The sequence below is a fragment of the Carassius auratus genome, unplaced genomic scaffold (assembly GCF_003368295.1).
Source record: "Carassius auratus strain Wakin unplaced genomic scaffold, ASM336829v1 scaf_tig00006772, whole genome shotgun sequence".
NCBI classification, from domain to species: Eukaryota; Metazoa; Chordata; class Actinopteri; order Cypriniformes; family Cyprinidae; genus Carassius; species Carassius auratus.
The window spans coordinates 601,761-616,198 of NW_020523788.1; the positions used below are offsets into that span (position 1 = coordinate 601,761).

The 14,438-nt window shown below is 47.8% G+C and overlaps 1 protein-coding gene across 4 annotated transcripts in view; it reads left to right on the forward strand.

The window, feature by feature from the left end:
* The window catches only part of LOC113071284 (NACHT, LRR and PYD domains-containing protein 12), a 173,382-nt gene that overhangs the window by 19,698 nt on the left and 139,246 nt on the right, over positions 1–14,438 (forward strand). The gene's annotated exons all lie outside the window — the stretch shown is intronic.

Genomic DNA, 14,438 nt, shown 5'->3' on the forward strand with positions numbered 1-14,438 from the left:
TATCTATCTATCTATCTACCTATCTATCAATCTGACTATTTCTATCTATCTATCTATCTATCTGACTATTTCTATCTATCTATCCTAAAAATATGCTAATCATGCTAAAATCATGCTAGCAACATGCTAGTCACATGCTAGTCATGCTAGAAACATGTTAACAACATGCTATCAACATGCTAATCAAGCTAGAATCATGCTAGAGACATGCTAGCGACATGTTAATCATGCTATAATCATGCTAGCAACATGCTTATCATGCTAACAAAATGCTAGTAACTTGCTAATCATGCTAGAAACATGCTAGCAACATGCTAGCAGCATGTTAATCATGCTATAAACATGCTAAAAACATGGTAGCGACATGCTAGTCATGCTAACAACATGCTATTCGCATGCTAATCATGCTAGAAACATGCTAGCAACATGCTAGTCTTGCTAGAAACATGGTAGCGACATGCTAGTCATGCTAAAAAAATGCTAGTAACTGGCTAATCATGCTATAAATGTTAGTCGCATGCATTCTTTCTGTCAAACTAATCTATCTATCATTCTTTCTTTTGAACTAATCTATATCATTCTTTCTAACTAATCTATCTGTCATTCTTTCTAACTAATATATCTTTCTTTCAACTAATCTATCAATCTAACTTTAAACTTTAAACTTCTAACTTCTTTAAACTTCTTCAAACTTTCTGGTCAGGCTTTCTCAAGCCAACTTAAAGTTTGTCTCAACAAACTTATTTTTCTAGTTAACATATACCTTTAGATTTTAGAATAGGTATCATGATTAAAATATTGTAAAATTCCAATAAAATAATAATAATCATAAATAACTGAATATAAATAATTTTAAAATTTGTTAACCCTTTTAAACCATTAATCATTGAACATTTTCAACGTTGTTTCAAGTTTAAAACTACTGCCCTTATTTCAACCATATTTCAATGTTGAAGGTTGGTCATGTACCAGCTGTTTTACAACCGATCAGTTTTAAAGGTTGAAACAACAACGTTGAAACAACAACTGACTTTATTTTAACCATATTTGAACATTGAAGGTCGGTCATGTGTAGCTCGGTGAATGGCTGCACTGTTTCCAGTGAATATGTACGTGTGAGGCACCAGCATGATCAAACAGCTGAAACAGAAAATACAACATTTTTGGTTCACACAGTAAAGGCATAATGCGAAAATGCAAACTGTTAGAAGTTTAAAAAATCAAGAATAATAACAGCGTTGATAAGAATTATTTCTAAATGCTGGATCATTCTCATTTTGCTCTGCAAATGGAACCTGAAAATTTTTATTTATTAATTTATTTTAATCAAGAATGAACCGAAATGAAAACATTTAGCTTTTAATCTGTGTATATATATATATATATATATATTATATAGGCCTATTATGTAATGACTGTTTAATAACAATAAGAGCCTTTGTGTAAAGGTCTTCCTTTTAATTTTTGATGAGTAGAATGCAGCATAAGATAGTCCTGCAATGTCCTGCAATGGGTTGGCACCATAGACTGTATAAAAACATGGACGTAGTGTCCGTGACGTCACCCGTAGACTCCCGAAGAGTGTTTTTGAAGCCTAAAGTGTGCAGATCGCCATCTTGGCAGCACGTCACCGCGCAACTTTCCCGGCAAATCGAAAATGGGCAAAAAGGCGGGAGCTGGTTGCTGAAGTCACGTCCATCTAGCGCGACAGCGGTGACAGCAGTGCTAATCCACCTGTCAATTAAGTGGCCACGTCCTTAATTATGCATAACTTTAAGGCTTAATATAATTTAAACGGATGAGTTATAAAAAAAAAATCACCCCCTCACAGTTGTCATGAAGGGAAAAACTAGCTGTATAGACCAACATCTATTTTTGCACCAGGCTGTAAACATGTTTTTTCTGCTGTAAAGTTGGGCATTTTAACATGGGGAGTCTATGGGACTGACTCCCTTTTGCAGCCAGCCTCAAGCGGCCAGTCGATGAATTACAGTTTTAGTCACTTCCTTATTGGCTTCACAAGAGAGGGTGGGAGGTTGTCGCTCGGTTGACACCCGCGGATACCCGCAGGTACCCGCTTAAAAGTAAAAAAGCTCAAACGGGTGGATTGTGACATTTTAAAAATTCACGGACGGGGATGCGTGCAGATAATTAACTCCTTGCGGGCGAGTCACTACTCAAGTGACAATTTTTTGGCGCGGACAAAAAATATGTGCAATATTTGTATGTCTACATTACCATTACACATACGCAACAACGGTAAGACATTTGACCCATCACGTCACCACCACTGCGACTGAGAGAGACTTTTCCACAGCTGGATTTGTAATTCAAGAATGGAGAACGCAACTTAAACCTGGGACTGTGGACGATATCCTTTTCCTGCACAGTAACCTTAAGGAAAAGTAAATGCATAGTTTGTGAGCGACAGGCTCAGGTTGTATTTTTTCTTGTTCTTTTTTTTTCATTAATAGCTCTATGTGCATATAGCTATCAGGTTCCATAGCCTATTTAGGTGCCGATGGTAGGCTAATTGAATGGTGCAAAACAAAGCGTACTTTTGTCACGTTACGAGACGCTTGAAACACGACGAGAACCAATTGCAGGTAAGTATGATTTATTTCAAGGGATAATCCAGAGGGGTAAACAGTCCAGGCAGGGGTCGAAACCAAAACATCAATCCACATACAACAAGACACGAACACAAGGCAAGGCAGAGCAAGGCAAGACGAGAGTTGACGGACATGAATAATACATAACATTAAACAAGGACTCCGTAACATAGACTAAGACAGACTGGGTATTTATACACAGAAGGATAATGGGGAAACAGGAGACAGGTGGGGTGAACAATCAATTACGTAACAAGGAGGAAGGTGACCATATAAGGGAACAGGAAGTGATCTGGGACAGACACCGTGAGAAGGAGGACATCTAGTGGAACCCCGGGGAACAACAACCCAGACACTGTGACAGTACCCCCCCTCTACGGAGCGGCTCCCAGACGCTCCAAGACAAAACACCACACAGAGACCAGGAGGGAGGCGGACAGGTGGAGGCTCAGGGGGAGGGACGGAGGGCCGGAAAAGGAACACATGGGGAACAAACACCAGAAATGTAAACATAAAACAGGGAGACCAGGAGGGAGGAGGACCGGAGGAGGTACAGGGGGAGGGATGGAGGGCCAGACTAAACTAAAGGGAACAGACAGAAACAGAACTCAAAAAACACAAAACAGAAGTCCATGAAGGACATGTTGAGGCGTCCACCAGGGCGGAGCAGATGACCACCACAGCCGTGTGGTCAAGGCCAGAGCCCTCCAGGGCGGAGCGGAAGACCACCACGGCCTTGTGGACAAAGTCAAAACCCTCCAGGGTGGAGCAGAAGACCACCACAGCCTAGTGGTCAAAGTCAGAGCCCTCCAGGGCGGAGCGGAAGACCACCACAGCCTCGTGGTCAAAGCCAAAGTCCCCCAGGGCGGAGCGGACGACCACCACATCCTCGTGGTCACCGCCAGAGTCCCCCAGGGTGGAGCGGACGACCACCACGTCCTCGTGGTCACTGCCAAAGTCTCTGGAACCACCTCGGGCACTGCCTCGACATCGGGCACTGCCTCGGCCTTCGGAACCACATTGGTCACTGCCTCGGCCTTCGGAACCACATTGGTCACTGCCTCGGCCTTCAGAACCACATTGGTCACTGCCTCGGCCTTCAGAACCACATTGGTCACTGCCTCGGCCTCCAGAACAGCATCGGGCACCGCATCGGGCACCGCCTCGGGAACTGCCTCGGGAACTGCATCGGGCGCTGCCTCGGCATCGGGTGCCACCTCGGCCTCTGAAACAGCGTCGGGCACCGCCTCGACCTCGGGAACAGCGTCGGGCACCGCCTCGAGAACTGCATCGGGCACCGCCTCGGGGACTGCATCGGGCACCGCCTCGGGGACTGCATCGGGCACCGCCTCGGGAACTGCATCGGGCACCGCCTCGGGAACTGCATCGGGCACCGCCTCGGGAACTGCATCGGGCACCGCCTCGGGAACTGCATCGGGCACCGCCTCGGCCTTTCGAACAGCATCGAGCACCTCCTCGGGAACAGCCTCGGCCTCGGGAACAGCATCGGGCACCGCCTCGGGAACTGCATCGGGCACCGCCTCGGGAACTGCATCGGGCACCGCCTCGGGAACGACCTCGGCCTCGGGAACAGCATCGGGCACCGCCTCGGGAACTGCACCGGGCACCGCCTCGGGGACTGCACCGGGCACCGCCTCGGGGACTGCACCGGGCACCGCCTCGGGGACTGCACCGGGCACCGCCTCGGGGACTGCATCGGGCACCGCCTCGGGGACTGCATCGGGCACCGCCTCGGCCTTTCGAACAGCATCGAGCACCTCCTCGGGAACAGCCTCGGCCTCGGGAACAGCATCGGGCACCGCCTCGGGAACTGCATCGGGCACCGCCTCGGGAACTGCATCGGGCACCGCCTCGGGAACGACCTCGGCCTCGGGAACTGCACCGGGCACCGCCTCGGGAACTGCACCGGGCACCGCCTCGGGAACTGCACCGGGCACCGCCTCGGGAACTGCATCGGGCACCGCCTCGGGAACTGCATCGGGCACCGCCTCGGGAACCGCATCGGGCACCGCCTCGGGAACCGCATCGGGCACCGCCTCGGGCACCGCCTCGGCCTCTCGAACTGCATCGGGCACCTCCTCGGGAACAGCCTCTGCCTCGGGGACGGCATCGGGCACCGCCTCGAGAACTGCATCGGGCACCGCCTCGGGGACTGCATCGGGCACCGCCTCGGGGACTGCATCGGGCACCGCCTCGGGGACTGCATCGGGCACCGCCTCGGGGACTGCATCGGGCACCGCCTCGGGGACTGCATCGGGCACCGCCTCGGGAATTGCATCAGGCACCGCCTCGGGAACAGCCTCGGCATCGAGCACCGCCTCGGCATCGGGCACCGCCTCGGCATCGGGCACCTCCTCGGCATCGGGCACCTCCTCGGCCTCCAGAACAGCATCGAGCACCGACTCAGCATCGGGCGCTGCCTCGGCATCGGGTGCCACCTCGGCCTCTGGAACAGCGTCGGGCACCGCCTCGACCTCCGGAACAGCCTCTGGCACCGCCTCGGTAACTGCAATGGGAACAGCCTCGGGCACCGCCTCGACATCCGGAACAGCCTCTGGCACCGCCTCGGTAACTGCAATGGGAACAGCCTCGGGCACCGCCTCGGCCTCCAGAACAGGATCGAGCACCACCTCGGCCTCTGGAACTGCGTCGGGCACCGCCTCGACCTCCGGAACAGCCTCTGGCACCGCCTCGGTAACTGCAATGGGAACAGCCTCGGGCACCGCCTCGACCTCCAGAACAGGATCGAGCACCACCTCGGCCTCTGGAACAGCAACGGGCACTGCCTCGACCTCTGGAACAGCGCTGAGCACCGCCTCGGCATCGGGCACCGCCTCGGGCACCGCCTCGGAGACGACAGCGTGAATGTCCTCCTGGACGGCAGCGGCCCACTCGGGAAAGTCCTCGGGGATGACAGCGGTCCGCTCGGGAACATTCTCCAGGCCTTGAGGAACGGTATGTGCCCGTCTCCTCGTTCTCCGTCCTCTATGACGGTGAGTCGGTGGCACCTGGACTGGCGACTCAGGCGTTGAGTCGGCCATCTTGTGCTGTGGCACTGGGCTGGCGGCCATCTTGTGCTGTGGCTCTAAGTTGGCGGCCATCTTGTGCTGTGGCGCTGGGCTGGCGGTCCTTTTATGCTGTGGCGCTGGGCTGGCGGCCATCTTGTGCTGAGGCGCTGGCTCAGCAGCCATGACATGAACCATCTTGGGAACCTCTAGGATCCTTGATAGTGTAGCGAAATAATCTAAGAATGAGTCAGCGGCCCTCTTGGGTTGTGGTACTGGGCTAGCGACCACTTGGTGCTGTGGAGCTGGGCTGGCGGCCATCTTGGGTTGTGGCGCTACCATGGAGGGTGTGTGCTTCCTCTCACCTCTCCGTTCGCCATGGTGAGAGGGTGGCTCTGATCCATCCCACACGAGCCCCGGGTCAAAGGGAGGCCATGGTTGAGAGCAATGACGAGTCTCCTCTCGACCACTTCCTCCTCGGCGACCTCCCCTGGTCCCCCGGAAAACCACCAGGCGAGTTCCCTCAAAACCGCCTCTGTCCCGCTCGGTGGCTGGGGATGAGGCATGAGTAGACATACCGCTGGTTCTCTGTTGTGACGGAGTCCTTCTGTCACGTTACGAGACGCTTGAAACACGACGAGAACCAATTGCAGGTAAGTATGATTTATTTCAAGGGATAATCCAGAGGGGTAAACAGTCCAGGCAGGGGTCGAAACCAAAACATCAATCCACATACAACAAGACACGAACACAAGGCAAGGCAGAGCAAGGCAAGACGAGAGTTGACAGACATGAATAATACATAACATTAAACAAGGACTCCGTAACATAGACTAAGACAGACTGGGTATTTATACACAGAAGGATAATGGGGAAACAGGAGACAGGTGGGGTGAACAATCAATTACGTAACAAGGAGGAAGGTGACCATATAAGGGAACAGGAAGTGATCTGGGACAGACACCGTGAGAAGGAGGACATCTAGTGGAACCCCGGGGAACAACAACCCAGACACTGTGACAACTTTAACCTATTTCATTAGCACATTAATGACACTGTCGTGATGTTGAGAGAGGTGCGAGATAAAAAATAAAGCACTTTAATTGGAATGATTTTAGTGTGTGTGATTTAACTCGGGCACGGATCGGGTAACTGGCCAAATATTAATGGGGTCTGGGTGGATGCAGATTTAATTTTGATATTATCACTGGTGACGGGTCGGATCTGGTGTTGACCTTTGCGGGTACGGGTGGGCGCGGGTCTCCAAAAATGGACCCGTGCAAGACTCTGGCCTAAGACTATCCCACGTTTTGAAATTAACTCACTGTAAATTTTCTAATGGTTTTATAGGATTATACAATGTTATATTTGTCATGATTCTGCCCTCGTGTCCTTGATTTTTCCTAGTCTTGAGGCAGGATCATGGCAGACCCGTGTTTTGTGTACAAGCGCATGGCCTTGTCTTTGGGCCATGTGCTTGTGTTGTCTCGTTCCCTTGCCCCGCCCTCCTTGTTATCCTAGTCTTGCCGTGATTGTCTTATCTGTGCCACCTGTCGTCTCAATTAGTTCCCCTATTTAGATCTCCTAGTGTGCTCTGTCTTTTGTCGGTTCATTGTTTCCTCAAACTGTTCTACTTATGTGTTCCTACCTGTCAGCCTCCTGAGATATCTTGTCCTTGAAACCCCTCTAAGAAGTCTTTTGTCTAGCAGTGAGTGTTAATTTGTAGTTCGTGTTCTCCTGTTTAGAGTCCTTGTTTACCTTGTCTACTCAGTTTTTGTTAAATTATTTAGTGTCTACCCTAGTCCTTGTTTTCCCCCTCGTGGGTTTTGTTTTTCCCCTTTTTGTATATAATAAATCCTCTGTGTAACCCGATTCCTGTCTGCACTTGAGTTCCTCCCTTGCCCCCACATGACAATATTATAATGTTATTGTTGTTTTAATTCTTCCTTTCATCTCTGTTTACAAACGAACATTTTACAATTACATTCAGTTCGCAATCTGTCCCTTTGCACCACCTGGCGGTAGTTTCGCGAATGGTTTTAACACGCAACTGACTTGCAGTTAACCACGGTGTTAATGCCCATTCTGGTTGTTCACCTACTGTACTTTAACATGTAAAATGGGAATATTCTAAAAGCAACTCATGTAAACACCTTAATCATACTATGTCTTATTCATAATAAGGTTAATAATTAGATGACTGATGTCTATGTAAACGTAGACACTGTGTCCTTAAGTGGACACTATTGGGAATGCCATTGCCATCAGCACAACAGGTGTATGAAGCATGTGTGAAAACACTTCCAAATTCATTGGACCATGAAGCCCGTGACATCATTAGCAGGGTGCCCGGAAGTATAAGAGGGTGCCTGTAATGCACGTTATCATCTTCTTTTTGTTAGAAGGAAATGTAAAACAGGCTATCTCTAGGCATTAATTTCCCTAGAAATTAAAACTTGTACTTAACACATACAGTAAGTGATGAAAAATACAATAATCATGTTACAAACAATACTGTTTTTTCTCAAGTTATTTTGTGGGATAATTAAATGTATTCTAAATAAACTACAAACATAAAATATATACATTTGTGTGGCGAGTGGGGCGGGGCCGAGAGGCGTGGGAGCGAGGAGTGAGGCCAGGTGTAGTGATTGGAGATGAGCTACACCTGAGCCCCACCGCTAGTATCGAGTCCCACATAGGAGATGGAAGGATATAAAACTGGAGTGACGACCGTGAAGGACGAGAGAGGACCAGGCCTGGGACATTATTTTATGTTTTGGTTTTTATTTATGCGCACCAGTCGTCCGTGAGGGGCTGGTGCGCCGTTTTGTATTTACTTTTGAATATTAAAATGAGTTTTGATTGTGCGCCGGTTCCCGCCTCCTTCTTCCCGATGAATATGGAGATTTGTATTGTTACAGTGGTGCCGAAGCCCGGGAGAAGGAGGGACGCGCTGCTGAAGATCCCTCGCCGCTGTGGTGAATCCGCGGTGCCCTCGAGCTGGCGAGGTACGTGCCGCCATTGACGCTCGAGGCGGTGGGCTGGAGCGAGTTGCCGGGGACGGGCGAGCTCGCTGCCGACCGCCCACGACAAGGAGGGGCGGCTGCCGTCCGTGAGGGAGCGGAGGAGTCGGCGCCGTTCGCCAGGGGGCCGGAGCCTGCCGCCTCCGTGACGGAATCCGGAGGGGCAGGGAACGGGGGACTCCTGCCGCTGGCCAAAATCGGAGGAGCCGTCGCCGTCCACCGGGCGGCGGAGGAGTGTCGTGCCGTCCGCCGAGGGCCGTCCAGTGCCACCGCCGGGCACCGCGGAGGAGATCACCCAGCCGGTGGAGGGCCGAGCAGCAGTGCGTCTGGGAACCGGAATTTTTTTTTTTTTTTTTTTTTTTTTTTTTTTCCTCTCTCCCCTCTCTCGTCCCTGTCGCTCCTCCTTCCATCTCCTTTTCTCTCGCCTCGTCTGTCCTACCCCCAGGTTCCCGCAGGTCCCCGTGAGCGGTCTCCCCCGGAGGGAAGGGGGGGGGGGGGGGGAGTAGAGCGCAGTCTCGGGAGTACCCCCCGGCCTGCGAGGGGCGATGGGGGTATGTGGCGAGTGGGGCGGGGCCGAGAGGCGTGGGAACGAGGAGTGAGGCCAGGTGTAGTGATTGGAGATGAGCTACACCTGAGCCCCACCGCTAGTATCGAGTCCCACGTAGGAGATGGAAGGATATAAAACTGGAGTGACGACCGTGAAGGACGAGAGAGGACCAGGCCTGGGACATTATTTTATGTTTGCTTTTTATTTATGCGCACCAGTCGTCCGTGAGGGGCTGGTGCGCCGTTTTGTATTTACTTTTGATTATTAAAATGAGTTTTTGATTGTGCGCCGGTTCCCGCCTCCTTCTTCCCGATGATTACAAAGGGAATATTGTTACAGTGGTGCCGAAGCCCGGGAGAAGGAGGGACGCGCTGCTGAAGATCCCTCGCCGCTGTGGTGAATCCGCGGTGCCCTCGAGCTGGCGATGTATGTGCCGCCATGGACGCTCGAGGCGGTGGGCTGGAGCGAGTTGCCGGGGACGGGCGAGCTCGCTGCCGACCGCCCACGACAAGGAGGGGCGGCTGCCGTCCGTGAGGGAGCGGAGGAGTCGGCGCCGTTCGCCAGGGGGCCGGAGCCTGCCGCCTCCGTGACGGAATCCGGAGGGGCAGGGAACGGGGGACTCCTGCCGCTGCCCAAAATCGGAGGAGCCGTCGCCGTCCACCGGGCGGCGGAGGAGTGTCGTGCCGTCCGCCGAGGGCCGTCCAGTGCCACCGCCGGGCACCGCGGAGGAGATCACCCAGCCGGTGGAGGGCCGAGCAGCAGTGCGTCTGGGAACCGGATTTTTTTTTTTTTTTTCCTCTCTCCCCTCTCTCGTCCCTGTCGCTCCTCCTTCCATCTCCTTTTCTCTCGCCTCGTCTGTCCTACCCCCAGGTTCCCGCAGGTCCCCGTGAGCGGTCTCCCCCGGAGGGAAGGGGGGGGGGGGGTAGAGCGCAGTCTCGGGAGTACCCCCCGGCCTGCGAGGGGCGATGGGGGTATGTGGCGAGTGGGGCGGGGCCGAGAGGCGTGGGAGCGAGGAGTGAGGCCAGGTGTAGTGATTGGAGATGAGCTACACCTGAGCCCCACCGCTAGTATCGAGTCCCACGTAGGAGATGGAAGGATATAAAACTGGAGTGACGACCGTGAAGGACGAGAGAGGACCAGGCCTGGGACATTATTTTATGTTTGCTTTTTATTTATGCGCACCAGTCGTCCGTGAGGGGCTGGTGCGCCGTTTTGTATTTACTTTTGAATATTAAAATGAGTTTTGATTGTGCGCCGGTTCCCGCCTCCTTCTTCCCGATGAATATGGAGATTTGTATCGTTACAATTTGTTTTGTCATAACATTCTTTATTGTAACTCTTCCCTCTCAGTCACATACCTGACTAAAGGCTCCTTATGCAGTTCATTATATGGGCCTCAATAATATAATTAGCCATTGCGATTCCATGCTCTCTTTTTATCCAATCAAATTCAGTGTAGCTATGGTATTGGCTGTCTTTTTCCTCTTTTAAAAACAGAATCCAACAACAAGAATTTTTCTCATACCCTCAAATCATCAGCAGATATTTCCAAAGCGGCATCTCTTGCTCTACGTTAGTAATAAAGCGACAGCCAGGGCTTGTTTCTTTTTTTCCAGTTCCTTAACACACACATTTCCACTTACACATTTCCACTTCATTTTTTCCGAACTCTCATATGACTTTTAATAATTTTACAGTTTTTATCTATGTTTAACTATGGTGGGTCCTTATAGTGTCCAGCAGCCATCCTCTGCCACCATGTTTAGAAACTGAATAAAGACAAAAGTTCGAACACTTTTAGTTACTGCTTGAATAATCCAAACAGCAAACTCTTTCAAACAAGCTTCGCAGTAAAGTTATAAACTACAAAACCTCTTTTCACCATCACATTAACACCCCCCAGAGTCAGGGGGATTAAAACTCAGTAAGAATATCAGTCAAATCATCAATAAATGGCTTAAAGAACTCAAATATACACTTGGGCTTTTTCATACCACAGTAATGGCCAACGAGGAAGGGGTGTTAGGTTTTAATCACAATTAACAATGACAAGAATTGGCCAGGATTTAAGTGTACAGCCTTTGAAAAATGGAAGCCCATCTATATTGAACTGTAATTTAACAGGTTGCAATTGTTCAGGCAGGATTAAGCTTTTCAAATGTGACACTATTCCCCTTGCCAAGCTAAAATTATAATACTCCCCATCCTCCATCTTTCTAGTGGACAAATGGGCTAGGGTCCTAAGAACTGTCCTGGCATCTCTGGGCAATTCTGGATGAAACATTTGCAAAATACTTAAAAGTGCAGTTAGTGCAACAAATGAGATGAAGCAGGTAGACGACGATTAACTCAGTAGTTGAACCTTCTGATTCAGTAGGAGTCAAAGGCTGTTGATTCGACTGCGTCATTATTAACATCATGCATAATGAGTGGATGCAACAGAACCTCATCAGACACTGCACCAGGGAACTCCTCTGTGACTGAATCATTATAGCCTGAACCAGCTGACTCTGATTTTACTGCTTCAACACTGTTTCCTTGTGACACAAAATTATGTGTACTGATGGTTTCATTACATATTTGTAGTATTTCTGACTTTGTGGATTTAATCATTGATTTAAACTTATATCTCTTCTTGAAGACTGTTAATTCACTATTGCTACAAGTGGTGTAGCAGTTCAAGTTTTTAATAACTGGCTTTTTGTATGTCAGACTGTGCCTCTTTTCATTTGGTTTCTCTGAAAATGCAAGCATGATATCACTTAAAACAAAGTCAATTCAATTATCTTACATACAAGACTGTCATAGCCTATAACATGGTCTCACACATTTATTATTTCAACAATTTAGGAGGAGTAAAATTTACATATGTGGTTTCAACAACCAGATGCATTTCCACTTTTCCAGTTTCGTCTGGAATGTAACCCATACCCCCTCCTGTAGTGGTTTTGGCAATCGGATTTATATCCGTCTCAAATGCGTTTTGGAAGGCATTTACACCAGGTCTTTTCACGATCGGGTAGCTATTCCATCAAAAAAAAAAAAATGCATGAAGTGACCAGGTATAAACAGGCCCATGGAGACTTGAAACTTTGAGGGATGGTAGCACTCACACTGTCAACAACGTCACCAAGGTTTGCCCCAGGGTTGCCCTGGTAATCACTGCTTCCAGCTATATAAGTATCACTGAATTAAATGAGTTTTTTTAAATATCTGAAATCTATTAGAGCTTCTATATATTTTACAGTTTGTGCAATAAACATTTGTAAATGGTAGAGCTGTAATACGCAGGACTTCAGTATGGGACAGTTTGTATAATAGTTCATTTTTTTCTCAGCGTTAGCAATATTTGCAGTATATTGTCTACACAAAAGAGACATCGGCAGCTCCTTGAAGATCTTGCATTTTGAGACGAGAAGTTGCTTTTATATTCGAAAAATGTAAATACTACAACTTAAAAATTAAGATTACCCCAGAATGTATTGCATTGCTAGCTCACCCCAACACTTATGCACAATAATTATGATAAATACTTACCAAAACTTAATTATTTTACTTTTATTTATTATTATTTTTTACTGAAATTTATATATTTCAGTTAAACAAGCAAAATGTAATTTGTTTCATTATATGATACAGCTATTCATCAATATACACGAGACAAATGCAGCCAAGGTGAATACATCTCAATTTTCAGTCAAATAATGAATTAATGTTAGGAGAAAATTGTTAGCCTGAATGCAATGTAAGTCGCTATGGATAAAAGCGTCTGCTAAATGCATACATTTAATACTTAAATTAATCAAATAATATATTTTATTTACCGACAACAACAGGAAACATGAATAAATAAGTAAAAGAATGAATAAAAGCAAGCATCACAATAAATAAATACTGTAAAATTTCACACAGCTGTGCCATTTTTGCAGCTTTATTCTGATGCAGCTGACAACCATGTCCACCTTCACTTGTCTTTGCCGTCCATCACGTCCATCATTGCTTCATCTGCTTCATCACCCTATACTGAGTCTTAAAGAATTATTATTGTGAAAATAATTATTGTGCTTCACAATCTCGCTCTTCTCAAAGAGTACATTGTTGAGCCAGAGGGTGAGAAAGACCATGATGATGGCCCCCTGAACCCCACAACTTTGAAGCAAAAGTGGGAAAATGTGTGAGACAGTCTGACTGCAACTGTATCTGCTCCAAACATTTGTGTGCCTGATCTCCAAGAGCACATCTACCTGTAAAACATTTAAACATGTTAAAACATTTTACAATTAATATTGTCAGCATTCCTTTTCTTGCCAAATTTAATTTCATGTTTTCAATTACATGCTAATTTTTGTTATAGTTTCATTACTATAATGGTTTAGTTGGCTAAACCACTGAAGTGGTAAGCAGAAAGTTGCTGGTTTGATCTCAGCAGCTGTCACCACCAGTGTGTACTTGAGCAAGGTTCTTTTCTCCAGGTTGCTCTGGGCGGACTGGGGGTCCCTGTAATAAAAGCAATGTAAGTCACTTGGGATAAAAGCATCTGCCAAATGCAGATATGTAAATAATTGTATATTAGATTTTTGTTTTTTGTAAGTGTCTCGGTTAAAGGGTTGGTTCACCCAAACAAATATTCAGTTATAATTTATAGTGCCAGTTGTTGGCAACTGGAAATGTCATGTTATATACTAACTAAATCATGCAATGTCCAGTCTGCCCTAAATTTAAAGGCCAATATTCAATTATAATCATAGCACCACCTGTTGGTAACAGAATATGTCGTGTTTTACATTAACTCAAACATTCCATGTTCAATATGCACCAAACTTCACATGTTTGATAAAAATCCTGGCCTGAAGATATCTATATGCCCATATTCATTTGTAGTCATAGCACTACCAGCTGGCAGCAGGATGCTTGGCACATATAAATGACTTGGATATATTCCTTGAATATTTACCACTTAAAAAGCATATTGCTCACTGTTCGCTGTTTTCCTAAAGCCACATGGTGCTGGAGTTGTTTGCGGTTGCGAGGGCTCTTTCAGTGCTGCTTGCAGCTTTAAATCTTCTTCTACTTTTCTAAAACTTCACATTTGATACAGGTCCTGTCCTGAACACATGACCATGCCCATGCCCATATTCAGTCATAGTGCCACCTGCTGTCAACAGGAAATGACATATGAGAGATGTAACAAACTCCTAGAGATTTAATGACAACATTATATTTGATC